We start from the raw sequence: 14266 nt of genomic DNA, 5'->3' as shown, positions 1-14266 counted from the left end.
CTATTACATGCGAGAAATTGCCAAGAAACTGAAGATCTCGTACAACGCTGTGTACTACTCCCTTCACAGATCAGCGCAAACTGGCTCTAACCAGAATAGAAAGAGGAGTGGGAGGCCCCGGTGCACAACTGAGCAAGAGGACAGATAGATTTGAGTGTCTAGTTTGAGAAACAGGCGCCTTACAGGTCCTCAACTGGCAGCTTCATTAAATAGTACCCACAAAACACCAGTCTCAATGTCAACAGTGGTAGCTTAGTGGTTAAGAGCGTTGTGCCAGTAACCGAAAGGTCGCTGGTTCTAATCCCTGAGCTGACTAGGTGAAAAATCTGTCGATGTGCCCTTGAGCAAGGCACTTAACCCTAATTGCTCATGTAAGTCGCTCTGGATAAGAGCGTCTGCTAAATGACTAAAAAAAAAAAAAAAAGAGGCGACTCCGGGATGCTGACCTTCTAGGCAGAGTTGCAAAGAAATAGCCATATCTCAGACTGCCCATCTTAATCTTTTCTTTTTATTGGCCAGTCTGACATAAGGCTTTTCTTTGCAATTCTGCCTGGATTGTGTTGAGGCACAGATCTGGGGAAGGGTACCAAAACATTTCTGCAGCATTGACGGTCCCCAAGAACACAGTTGCCTCCATCATTCTTAAATGGAAGAAGTTTGGAACCACCAAGACTCTTCCTAGAGCTGGCCGCACGGCCAAACTGAGCAATCGGGGGAGATGGGCCTTGGTCAGGGAGGTGACCAAGAAACCGATGGTCACTCTGACAGAGCTCTAGAGTTCCTCTGTGGAGATGGGAGAACCTTCCAGAAGGACAAACATCTCTGCAGCACTCAACCAATTAGGCCTTTATGGTAGAGTGGCCAGACGGAAGCCACTCCTCAGTAAAAGGCACATGACAGCCCGCTTTGAGTTTGCCAAAAGGCACCTAAAGACTCTCAGACCATGAGAAACAAGATTCTCTGGTCTGATGAAACCAAGATTGAACTCTTTGGCCTGAATGCCCAGCGTCACGTCTGGAGGAAACCTGGCACCATCCCTATGGTGAAGCATGGTGGTGGCAGCATCATGCTGTGGGGATGTTTTTCAGCAGCAGGGAGTGGGAGACTAGTCAGGATCGAGAGGCAAAGATGAACAGAGCAAAGTACAGAGAGATCCTTGATTAAATCCTGCTCGAGAGCGCTCAGGACCTCAGACTGGGGCGAAGGTTCACCTTCCAAACAGCTTTGCACGCTCTTGGCATTCTCTCAACCAGCTTCACCAGGTTGACTCCAGGCTGTAATTGCTACCAAAGGTGCTTCAATAAAGTACTGAGTAAAGTGTCTGAATACTAATGTAAATGTATATTTCCATTTTTAATTTTTAATAAATTAGCAAACATTTCTAAAAACCAGTTTTTGCTTTGTCATTATGGGGTATTGATGAGGGGAAAAAACAATTTAATCAATTTTAGAATAAGGCTGTAACCTAACACAATGTGGAAAAAGTCAAGGGGTCTGAATACTTTCCGAAGGCACTGTACATCATGATATGGTTATTTCACAAATGTTTAATCCCCCCTTTGATTCTGATTATATTGCATTCCTATCAGTGGCAGGATTGATGTTGGATACTACAGGCATTATGTGAAAGCTATCGGAGTTGGCAGGCCCTTTCAGCATTTCCATTGTCTACTGGTGTGTGTGTGTGTGAGAGAGAGTGTGGGTGAGTATGCGTGTGTGTACATACATGTGTGTACAAATGGGTATTTCTGTGTGTGTGTGTGTGTGTGTGTGTTTGTATGAGAGGTGAGTTATGACATAGACGAGTGCAATTAAAGCAGCTGTGACTGTGCTATTGTTCCCTCCTCCCTCGACATTGCATCTCTACCCAGGGTCAACATGGCATAGCTAAGCAGACAGTCACTAAAGTGTCCTATAAGAGACTGCCTTTATCCTAGCCCTGTGTACAATGCACTGCTTTGGAGCAGCCCTCTGAGAAAATCACTGCAGTGTCAAGGGAGACGTAGAAACAATGAAGAGTTCATTAAGGAAAATGATTCATCGCAGCATTTTTAGATGCTTGTGGTTCACTCCTATTCCCGTGGTGCCGGCCTTATTGAGATCCTAATTGAGGTATTGCCGCTGAGTCACAACTAAGTCACATACTGTATGTGCAGATATGTGCACCATGTAATTGCTCTCTCTCTATATCTTGCTCTGCTGTGTGTGCATCTTGCTAGCTGTCACTCAAATGGTGAGGGGCTAAAGCTCATTGGCTGGATCTCGATTTTCCTAGGGGGCTGGCCCATGTGTGGGAAAATGTAGGGAAAATGGTGCCGCACAGCTTCCAGTAAACAGTCACTTTCAAACGAGGAATGTTGTGGTTAATTGAGGTAGAAAGGTCATTTTGCTCATAGATTATGCATGTATGATCCACACATTGACACATCCAAAGTGGGAGGTTTAAAAAATACTTAAGTTACTCGTCGCCAAAGTTCTGGAACATGTCTTTAATTAGCCTCTGTCTGGAGAGATGATACCCAGCTAGCACATTTGGTTCCTTGGAAATTGTGGGAACATACGTTTTTGGTTTCCCATTGGTTCTGGGAACGAAGCCATACGTTTCCTGACCGGAATGGAAGATTTCGCTTGTCGTGGGAACATACATTTTTAGGTTGCATGGGGAGGTTCTAAAAACATTTGATTATGGTTCCCTGAAAGTTTTCCTGGGAGGTTTTATTAACGTTCTAAGAACAGAAATTATAGGTCATTTTAAGGTAACTAAATAACGTTCTGAGAACATGTTTCAATAAGACATTTAATAACTCTGCTACCTTAGGTTAACTGTTTCAAACTCCAAGCACAGATAGGACACATGAAAATTGAGTTGCTAAGGCATTAGTCATGATATGATATTTTGTTCTCTAGCCATGGAATCAGTCCACTGCACCACCATGATTGAGCTAGCATGCCATGTTTTTTTTATTCATACAAAGCTGTTCATTTTTGTCTATTCAAACAGACTATGGGAAACAACAAGGAAATTCCATAGGAAACAAGCACATTAAGATCAGGTGTGGCCAATTACTGATCAGGTGTGGCTAATTACTGGGTGCAGCCAACACACCTGATCACACTTAACAAGATAGAGGATAGAGAACGTTTTGTTGATGCAGAGAATGAAATGTATATGTTTTTAAATAACATCCTTAGAATGTTCTTCAAATTAAATCAAATTGTATTTGTCACATACACGTGTTTAGCAGATGTTATAGCGGGTGTAGCGAAATGCTTGTGCTTCTAGCTCTGACAGTGTTCCATTTCTTAAAGTGGCCAGTGATTTCAATAGGCAGCAGCAGCCTCTAATGTGCTACTGATGGCTAATTAACAGTCAGATGCCCTTGAGATAGAAGCTGTTTTTCATTCTCTCTGTCCCAGCTTTGAACGTTACTAATGTTTTCTTGTGGTTTTTATGGAAAGTTTTCTTAATGTTCTGAGAACATGACTTTAAATAGAACCATGAGGAAACCTGCAGAAAACGTTATACTGAATACTGAAATTCCCACAGACGAACGTTCTCAGAACATTATGGGCTAGGTGGGTATCTTGCACCATTCCCAGAACGTTGTGGGAGGGTTGTATGCAAAATAATCATAGGACAACCACACTCTCACCAAGCTCTAAGAAACATGTGGTTTTCAGAACGTTATGTGCTAACTGGGTACTGTATAATCATAATACAAAGTCTAGCTCAGATCCCGGACATGGCAGAGACATCTTCTCATGCAGTCTGACCTAACAGGTGTGTGAGGAAATGTGCTGTGTTTTTCTCTCTCTCCCTCTCTGCCGTTGTTTGTTGACTACTGAGGCAGTGCCAAAAGTCTTGTGAACGCTTATTATTGGAACAGCATCTTGTTATGATTTACCAGTATTAGAACCCAAATGCAGACAAGTACACCAAGCCAGAGAAGGTTTAACAGGTTTATTTAAAATGTTCAATAGTCCAGGTTTCCAATAATAGGGGAAGAGCAAGTCCAGGTTACAGGGAGGGTAACAGATCCAGGTCAGGGCAGGTGTGGTACCGTAATGTCCTAGTGTCCGTGGTGAGTCCAAAAGAGAGGTCCGGTAGTGGAGAGCAGGATGGTGGTGGCAGGAGTGAAGCGGAGGCAGGAGTCAGGTTCCAAATATCTGTGGCACAGGAGAAAAGTAAATAGAACAGGCCAAAACACAAAGAGCAAAAATAAACAGGTTGAGTCGGCAGCGAGACTAACATGGTCGTCTTGACTATGATCTGACGATGAGTGGAAAGTTTGACCGGGTCTTAAAGGCTGAGGTGATTATGGTGAATGAGCTGCAGCTGGAACCCTGACTCCCGCACACCAGACTTCACTCCTGCAATCAAGGACAGACAGAGGGGAGGGAGAGAGCAGAGAGAGAGCTACCTAGCAGCAGTAGGCCTAACAGTACCCCCCCTCTACGGACGCCACCTGGCGGCCGACGGGGTTTATCGGGATGTAACCTATGAAACTCTCGACCAGAGCAGGATCCACAATGAAGCTCCTGGGCACCCAGGAACGTTCCTCAGGACCATAACCCTCCCAATCCACCAGGTACTGGAAACCACGACCCCGGCGGCGAACATCCAGAAGTCGCCGGACAGTGTAGACCGGACCCCACCCACGATCCTGGGTGGAGGAGGGGGACGAGAGGGCGGGCACAGAGGGCTAACCGACACAGGCTTAATCTGGGAAACATGAAAGGTGGAATGAACCCGTAGGGGAGGCAGGAAGCTGTAGCTTAACCGCGCAGGGGTTAACAATAGACAGTATCTTGAACGGTCCTATAAAACGAGGCGCCATCTTCTTAGACTCCACCTTCAATGGAAGGTCCCGTGACTTCAGCCATACCTCTTGACCAGGAGAGTAACCGGGGAGCCTGGGACCGGTGACGGTTGGCTTGCCTCTGCATGTACGCCGAAGCTCGGGACAGAGCTACCCTGGCCTTCCTCCAGACCTTGGAAGCAGCGGCGCAGTGGGACTGCACCGAGGTACCGCCAGTTCCCTCTCTTGAGAAGGGAACAGGGGAGGTTGATAACCCAGAGCACACAGAAAAGGAGACAAACCAGAGGAAGCGTTAGTCAAGGTGTTATGAGCATATTCCACCCAGGGGAGCATGGAGCTCCATGACCCAGGGTTAGACCCTGTGACACAGCGAAGAGCGGTCTCCATCTCCTGGTTCGCTCTCTCGGCTTGCCCGTTGGTCTGGGGGTGATATCCAGAGGACAGGCTGGATGTAATGCCCAAAGCTTTACAGAAAGCTTTCCACACCTGGGAGACAAACTGGGGACCCCTGTCAGAGACAATATCCGTGGGTAGACCATGAGAGCGGAACACATGTTCAACCAAAATATCAGCCGCTCTCTCTGGCAGTGGGCAGTTTAGGTAGGGCCAAAAAATGAGCGAACTTAGAAAAACGATCAATCACCGTAAGAATTACAGTCTTTCCAGACGAGGGGGAAGTCCAGTGACAAAATCCATAGCGATATGCGACCAGGGCCGGCTGGGTATAGGTAGAGGTCGTAGATGACCAGCGCTGGCCTGGGTGGAGTTCTTACTTCGTGCACATACCGCACAAGCAGCAATGAAGGCTCGAGTGTCCGCCTCCATCGTGGCCCACCAGAACTTCCGTCGCACAAAGTCAAGGGTCCGCGAAACTCCAGGGTGACAGGTAAGGGGAGACGAGTGAGCCCACTGAAGTACCTGGGAGCGAGCAGACTCAGGGACAAACATCCGGTTAGGAGGACCCCTCCCAGGGTCAGCTTGATGATGTTGAGCCTGTCTAACAATCCCCTCGATGTCACATGTGACGACCGCAATACTGCAGGTAGGAGGCAAAATGGGTTCAGGGTTACTACCAGTATCAACAGCCGAATGAACACGAGACAGGGCGTCAGGCTTGACGTTGCGTGACCCAGGACGGTAAGACAGAGAAAAATTGAATCTCCCAAAAAATAGTGCCCACCTGGCTTGACGGGGGTTGAGCTGCTTCGCTGACTGGAGGTAAGCCAGATTCTTATGATCCGTCCAAACGATGAAGGGTTGTTCCGCCCCCTCCAACCAATGTCGCCACTCCTCGAGAGCCAGCTTAACGGCAAGCAGTTCACGATTGCCAACATCATAATTCCTCTCTGCCTGAGAAGGTTTCCTTGAGAGAAAAGCACAGGGATGCAGTTTGTTATCTTCAGGAGAACGCTGTGACAACACCGCACCTACCCCAGTGTCGGATGCATCCACCTCCACGACAAACTGGCGGTCGGGGTCCGGCTGCATCAGAATGGGAGCCGAGGCGAAGCGATGTTTCAGTTCTTCGAACGCTGATTCGGCCCCCTTCATTCCAAGCGAACGGTCGTCAGATGGAGGTGAGAGCGGGTGAGTGGCGCCGCAATGCGGCTGTAGTCCTTGATGAACCTCCTATAGAAGTTCGCAAACCCCAGAAATCGTTGAAGTTGTTTGCGGGTAGAGGGGGCTGGCCAGTCCGTGACAGCAGAGATCTTAGCTGGGTCCATCCGCAACTCCCCCTGAGCAATGATGTAACCCAAAAAAGAGGTCTCAGACACATGAAATTCACATTTCTCCATCTTCACAAACAGTTTGTTCTCCAACAACCTTTGCAACACCTGGCGCACATGCAGTTCATGTTCCTGGGAGGACTCTGAGAAAATCAAGATATCATCCAGATAGACAAAAACAAACCGATTCAACATGTCCCGAAGGACATCATTGACTAGTGCCTGAAAAACAGCAGGGGCATTAGACAACCCAAAAGGCATAACCAGATACTCAAAATGTCCCAAGGGTGTGTTGAAGGCAGTCTTCCATTCATCACCTTTACGAATGCGCACCAGGTGATACGCATTTCGTAGATCCAGTTTCGTAAAGATGGTAGCACCATGAAGGAGGGGAAAAGCAGAATTAATCAAAGGCAGAGAATACTTGTTCTTAATGGTGATGTTGTTAAGTCCACGGTAATCAATACAGGGTCTGAGGGTCTTATCCTTCTTAGCAACAAAAAGAATCCCGCTCCTACAGGTGACGAGGAAGGACGCATAATACCTGCCGCCAAGGAGTCCCGAATGTAGTTCTCCATAGCCTCCGTCTCCGGCCGGGAGAGATTGTACAGGCGACTGCTGGGGGAGCGGGGCTCCTGGCTGGAGGTCAATGGCACAGTCGTAAGGCCGGTGAGGAGGAAGAGAAGTAGCTCTGTGTTTGCAGAAAACGGATGCCAGGTCATGATACACGTCAGGAACATTAGAAAGATCCATGGACTCCAGTGGAGGTCGAGGCACAGTACTGGCAGGAGTCAGAGCAGAACACAAACAATTCACATGACAAAATGTGCTCCATGAAACAATTCTACCTGTCACCCAATCAATGTGTGGATTGTGTCTTATGAGCCAGGGGATACCAAGGACCAGAGGGGTCTGTGGGCAGTCGATAATATGGAATTGAATGTTCTCCTGATGATTTCCCGACACTCTAAGACAAACAGGAACAGTCTGATGGGTAATATGGGTCAACAATTGTCCATTCAGACCCTTAGCCTGCAGCGGACAGTCCATAGGAACAGTCTCCAAATCCATTTGTTGAGCCCACTCTCTATCCAAAAAGCTTTCGTCTGCACCAGAGTCAATCAGCGCACTAACAAGAGAGATTCTGGAACTGCCACTGGAGGGATGCCTGGAGCAGAATGCGGGGAGAAGAGAAAGAATCGCTGCTCGGCTCACCAAAACTTCTCCCATTAATGATGAGCCGGCCCTTTTCCCGGACGAACTGGGCAGGAAGGAACGCAAATGACCAGCTTCTCCACAATACAGGCAGACCCGAGCCTGAATGCGACGTGCACGCTCCTCTGAGGACAACCGTGCACGACCCACCTCCATGGCTTCGGGTTCAGTGCTCCTCGTGATCGACTCGGGAAGACACGGCTTTCTCCGTAGGGAAGATGCGGGGAGGAGTTTGTTGATGACAGACAGGTTGCTTGGAACTAACACTCCTCTCCCGGCGGCGCTCCCGAATCCGATTATCCAACCTGATGGTGAGTGAAATAAGATTATCCAGCGTAGGCGATTCATCATATGACACCAATTCATCTTTTAAAGTCTCAGACAAAGCATTGATGAACACTCCTTGTAATGCCTCGTCATTCCAACCACTCACTGCTGCTAAAGTCCGAAACTCCACTGCCATCTCCGCCACACTGCGAGCCCCCTGCCGAAGAGAAAACAACCGCTTCGCAGCCTCCTTGCCTCGTACGGGGTGGTCAAAAACCTTCCTCATCTCAGTGGTGAAGGCAACGTAAGCGTTGCAAATGTCCGACTGACTCTCCCAGACCGCGGATCCCCAGGCACGAGCGGAACCGCTAGTAGAGTTGATAAGGTAGGCAATACGGGCTCTTTCTGAGGCGTAGGTGAGGGGCTGTTGTTCAAACACTAACGAGCATTGAGTCAAAAAATCACCACAGGTTCCCATGTTCCCGTCATAGCGCTCTGGAGCAGGAACAAAAGGCTCTCTGATCTGGGCTGAAGGGGGTAGTAAGGGCAGACACTTGATTGGTGAGTAATTGAACCTGATTAAGCAGCACCTGACTGTCCTCAGCAATCGTCTTAAACAGGGTATCATGTTGGCCAAGTAAAATGCCCTGATTGGCTATGGCAGTCCAAATTTGAGTGCACTCTGGGGTGGTATCCAAGCTACTGTCTGCTGGGTTCATGATGGTCAGATCATACTGTTATGATTTACCAGTATTAGAACCCAAATGCAGACAAGTACACCAAGCCAGAGAAGGTTTAACAGGTTTATTTAAAATGTTCAATAGTCCAGGTTTCCAATAATAGGGGAAGAGCAAGTCCAGGTTACAGGGAGGGTAACAGATCCAGGTCAGGGCAGGTGTGGTACCGTAATGTCCTAGTGTCCGTGGTGAGTCCAAAAGAGAGGTCCGGTAGTGGAGAGCAGGATGGTGGTGGCAGGAGTGAAGCGGAGGCAGGAGTCAGGTTCCAAATATCTGTGGCACAGGAGAAAAAGTAAATAGAACAGGCCAAAACACAAAGAGCAAAAATAAACAGGTTGAGTCGGCAGCGAGACTAACATGGTCGTCTTGACTATGATCTGACGATGAGTGGAAAGTTTGACCGGGTCTTAAAGGCTGAGGTGATTATGGTGAATGAGCTGCAGCTGGAACCCTGACTCCCGCACACCAGACTTCACTCCTGCAATCAAGGACAGACAGAGGGGAGGGAGAGAGCAGAGAGAGAGCTACCTAGCAGCAGTAGGCCTAACACATCTCTCTTTGGTTGGTGCTGTAGAATGCCTTGGCAGGCGTGATTAGTGTCTCTGAACAGATGTTTTCGTTGCTATACCATGAGAAACCCAAACACTCAGGTGTATTGTGTTCACACTTTGGTGGTGGTATAAAATCACAGCAACTGACACAAAATAATCATGCTGTTTTACAGTTCCAATGAATGATGTAGACCTGTCCTTCTGATGAAATGTTGGTGTTCCTGTTTGCTGGTACTAACTCAGTGCTCTACTGATCATCTGTATGGTAGATGATACTGTGTCCTTTTCATCATTCAAAGCCAGTATGTTGGAGAAATACATCAGAGACATGTACTGTAGAACATAACATATGGATGCTGTACACAGAAAATAACATGTATGGACAAATCAGACAGTGATCACATGGATATGGCAATCTTTCAAAGAGATGTGCTGTGTGGGAGGTGTGGGATTTCTAAAGGTAATTTAAGAAAAAGTCAAGATTAAAGAAGAGCAAGGTGGGTGGTGTGTATCTACAGTGGCGTGAAATGATTTTTGTTACACTGATAAATGATACGCAACGTTGTGTGTATGTGTGCATGCATGTGTGTGAGAGAGAGAAAGAGGGGGAGAGAGAGAGAATAAGATATATCCTGGTGTCAGATAGCTTTTCCTATGTAATAAGAACAGGGCCTTGAGAAGCTTTCATCTCTTGTTCTAAGAGGCGACAGAACTTAGTCTCTCTACCCTGGTGAGTGAGTGAGTGAGTGAGTGAGTGAGTGAGTGAGTGAGAGAGAGAGAGAGAGAGAGAGAGAGAGAGAGAGAGAGAGAGAGAGAGAGAGAGAGAGAGAGAGAGAGACCATCCTTGAGGGGAAACGTCTAATACTTCCAAAATAAAAAATATATCACTTTCTCTTGGGAAGAGAGGGTATAGTGCCGTCTGAAACCACTGCTCTTTGGGCGTGGTGCGGGTGAAGCCACTGTTTCATACAGTGCGCCAGAGCCGTTCTTCCACTGTCGGGAGAAATGGACATGCATATTAACATATGTTAATTGCATCCAAATAATTACTCTTTTGTTGCTGAGAATATCTTGCACAGCAAGAAATGCAAACTTGGAGTGTATTTGAGGTTTAAAAAGGCTTCCAAAGTTTGCATTTTCCACTTAAAAATGTCAGACTTGATTTCCCGTAACAAAACATGTATCAACCCCTACTAAAAATAATTCATTAATTATAATCCACATAATAATTTGAATTTCTTGTTGCTGCAGGATTATTTTCCTGCTGTAGCAAACTGGCTCAAATTAAGATCCTACATATGTACAAGTCCCAAAAGTTGGTTGTCTATCTCTCAACCACAACGGAAGCACAATCATGGTCTCTGATTCGCAGGTGGAGGACTTCTGTAACAGGTCGCTGTTATGCCTGAATTCAACCCAAAACCAACGGGGAAGTCTGCTGCAGTGTTTAGCACCTCCCGAGTGGCGCAGTGGTCTAAGGCACTGCATCGCAGTGCTAGCTGTGCCACTAGAGATCCTGGTTCGTATCCAGGCTTTGTCGTAGTCGGCCGCGCACAATTGGCCCAGCGTCATCCAGGGTAGGGGAGGGAATGGCTGGCAGGGATGTAGCTCAGTTGGTAGAGCATGGCGTTGGCAACGCCAGGGTTGTGGGTTCGATTCCCACGGGGGGCCAGTATAAAAAAATAATGTATGCATTAAGTCGCTCTGGATAAGAGCGTCTGCTAAATTACTAAAATGTTGTATGAAACCAATCGGTACAGATGTAGAATCTTAATTTGATCAGTCTTTTGTTGCTGAGAATTTTCCTGGATAGCAGGAAATGCAAACTTGTAGTGTATTTAAGGTTTAAAAAGGCTTCTAAAGTTTGGAATTTACACTTTAAAATGTCAGACTTGATTTGCCCTAATGAAAAATGTATCAACTCCTAAAATTGTTTTTCATTCATTATAGTCCACATAATAATTCACATTTCCTGTTGCTACAGGATTATTTTCCTGCTGTAGCAAACTGGCTCAAATTAAGATCCTACATCTGTACGTCAAGCAAAGCTCTAACCGTGCCAGCCTGCTATTCATTTCTATTCAGTTCGACTCGCCATAAATTTGGCGTCTGAACTGTGCATTACCTGGTCTGCCAATGCGTTGACACTGACGTCAATACAGAGTGACGAATATGTCTGGTGCTCTGGAGATATTTTGACAGGCGTTCAAAATAACTTGTACTTCAGATCATTTTTTATTACCCTCTCCACCTAAGGTCCCACATGTCCCCTGTCGCTCGGTGACAACATGGCACTCTTTCTTGTGGCAGCACAAATCGTTAGTGAGGCATCTCTTAATTTGAGCTGCAGCAGCAGAACAGGTCTCTCAATATTTAATGTGCTATAAAAAAGGGATCAGATGATCTGTTTCAGAGGATAGGAGGCCCCTGCGCTGCCAAACCTAATTTCACTTCATCTTAGGCCTGCGATTTATCAAATTACAGCCTGTAGCTGAGGGCTGACAGTAGAGATTACCAGCCCTCTCTAAAGCAGAGGTGCATCTCAGAGCCCCCTCCAGAACTCCAGTAAATTCAGCCCTCGCCTCAGCTTCTGTCTCCTTCTCTCTAGCTATCTTTTTTCACTCTCTGACTCTCTCTCTCTCTCTCTCAGGTATCTGTTTTCGAATGAGTGCAGCTCGTTACGAACCGTTAATAATGTGTGTGTGTGCCTACGTGTGTGTGTTTGTGCATGTGTTCATTCATGCATATCTGTCCGTGTGTGTGTGTGTGCCTGCTTGGCCGTTCCTGTGTGTGTATGTGAGGTGTTGTGAGAGAAGAACAGAGGAGAGCCTCTGGCAGGTCCATTACCCTGGTGGTGTCAGCCTGTCTGCTTGTCTGTCTTTGCTCTTTACGTGTGCTCTCTCTCACATTCAAACATTTATTTGCTGCCCTGACCTGACGTCGCCTGTCAAACACCCTCTCTCTGTCTGTCAGTGGACAGATACAGCTATGCTAACGCCGCTAGCTCCACAGAATCCAACATCCTGGTTGAGTCCCAAATGACACCCTACTGTACAGTATGCCCTATATAGTGCATTATTTGACCAGGGTCCATAGTGCTCTGGTCAAAAGTATTGCACTATATTGGGAATAGGGTACCATTTGGGACGCATTAGGGCTCTGGTCAAAAGTAGTGCACTACAGTGGGGAGAACAAGTATTTGATACACTGCCGATTTTGCAGGTTTTCCTACTTACAAAGCATGTAGAGGTCTGTAATTTTTATCATAGGTACACTTCAACTGTGAGAGACGGAATCTAAAACAAAAATCCAGAAAATCACATTGTATGATTTTTAAGTAATTAATTTGCATTTTATTGCATGACATAAGTATTTGATCACCTACCAACTAGTAAGAATTCTGGCTCTCACAGACCTGTTAGTTTTTCTTTAAGAAGCCCTCCTGTTCTCCACTCATTACCTGTATTAACTGCACCTGTTTGAACTCATTACCTGTATAAAAGACACCTGTCCACACACTCAATCAAACAGACTCCAACCTCTCCACAATGGCCAAGACCAGAGAGCTGTGTAAGGACATCAGAGATAAAATTGTAGACCTGCACATGGCTGGGATGGGCTACAGGACAATAGGCAAGCAGCTTGGTGAGAAGGCAACAACTGTTGGCGCAATTATTAGAAAATGGAAGAAGTTCAAGATGACGATCAATCATGCAAGATTTCACCTCGTGGGGCATCAATGATCATGAGGAAGGTGAGGGATCAGCCCAGAACTACACGGCAGGACCTGGTCAATGACCTGAAGAGAGCTGGGACCACAGTCTCAAAGAAAACCATTAGTAACACACTACGCCGTCATGAATTAAAATCCTGCAGCGCACGCAAGGTCCCCCTGCTCAAGCCAGCGCATGTCCAGGCCTGTCTGAAGTTTGCCAATGACCATCTGGATGATCCAGAGGAGGAATGGGACAAGGTCATGTGGTCTGATGAGACAAAAATAGAGCTTTTTGGTCTAAACTCCACTCGCCGTGTTTGGAGGAAGAGGAAGAATGAGTACAACCCCAAGAACACCATCCCAACCGTGAAGCATGGAGGTGGAAACATCATTCTTTGGGGATGCTTTTCTGCAAAGGGGACAGGATGACCGCACCGTATTGAGGGGAGGATGGATGGGGCCATGTATCGCGAGATCTTGGCCAACAACCTCCTTCCCTCAGTAAGAGCATTGAAGATGGGTCATGGCTGGGTCTTCCAGCATGACAACGACCCGAAACACACAGCCAGGGCAACTAAGGAGTGGCTCCGTAAGAAGCATCTAAAGGTCCTGGAGTGGCCTAGCCAGTCTCCAGACCTGAACCCAATAGAAAATCTTTGGAGGGAGCTGAAAGTCCGTATTGCCCAGCGACAGCCCCGAAACCTGAAGGATCTGGAGAAGGTCTGTATGGAGGAGTGGGCCAAAATCCCTGCTGCAGTGTGTGCAAACCTGGTCAAGACCTACAAGAAACATATGATCTCTGTAATTGCAAACAAAGGTTTCTGTACCAAATATTAAGTTCTGCTTTTCTGATGTATCAAATACTTATGTCATGCAATAAAATGCAAATTAATTACTTAAAAATCATACAATGTGATTTTCTGGATTTTTGTTTTAGATTCCGTCTCTCACAGTTGAAGTGTACCTATGATAACAATTACAGACCTCTACATGCTTTGTAAGTAGGAAAACCTGCAAAATCGGCAGCGTATCTAATACTTGTTCTCCCCACTGTATATAGGGAATAGGGGTGCCATTTGGGACAAAGCCCATGTGTTGGCATTAGCCTCCTGTTGACTGGGAGAGGGTGGCCATTGTCCAGGAGGTAGAGTGACTCTCTGGGCCTCACAATGACTCAGCACTCAATGGAGTCAATAATTGGTGTGTAAATGGCTTGCCAATTTAATTAACCCCG

The 14266-nt window shown here is 46.7% G+C and overlaps 1 non-coding gene across 1 annotated transcript; it reads left to right on the top strand.

The window, feature by feature from the left end:
• The first annotated feature begins 10909 nt into the window (after positions 1–10909).
• Positions 10910–10992, top strand: trnaa-ggc. The gene has a single exon. It is a non-coding gene; the product is annotated as a tRNA-Ala (tRNA).
• The last annotated feature ends 3274 nt before the right edge of the window (positions 10993–14266 follow it).

The sequence above is a fragment of the Coregonus clupeaformis genome, chromosome 27 (genome assembly GCF_020615455.1).
Source record: "Coregonus clupeaformis isolate EN_2021a chromosome 27, ASM2061545v1, whole genome shotgun sequence".
NCBI lineage: Eukaryota > Metazoa > Chordata > Actinopteri > Salmoniformes > Salmonidae > Coregonus > Coregonus clupeaformis.
Note: the sequence above shows the minus strand (reverse complement) of the source record. Positions and strands in the feature narration are given on the sequence as shown.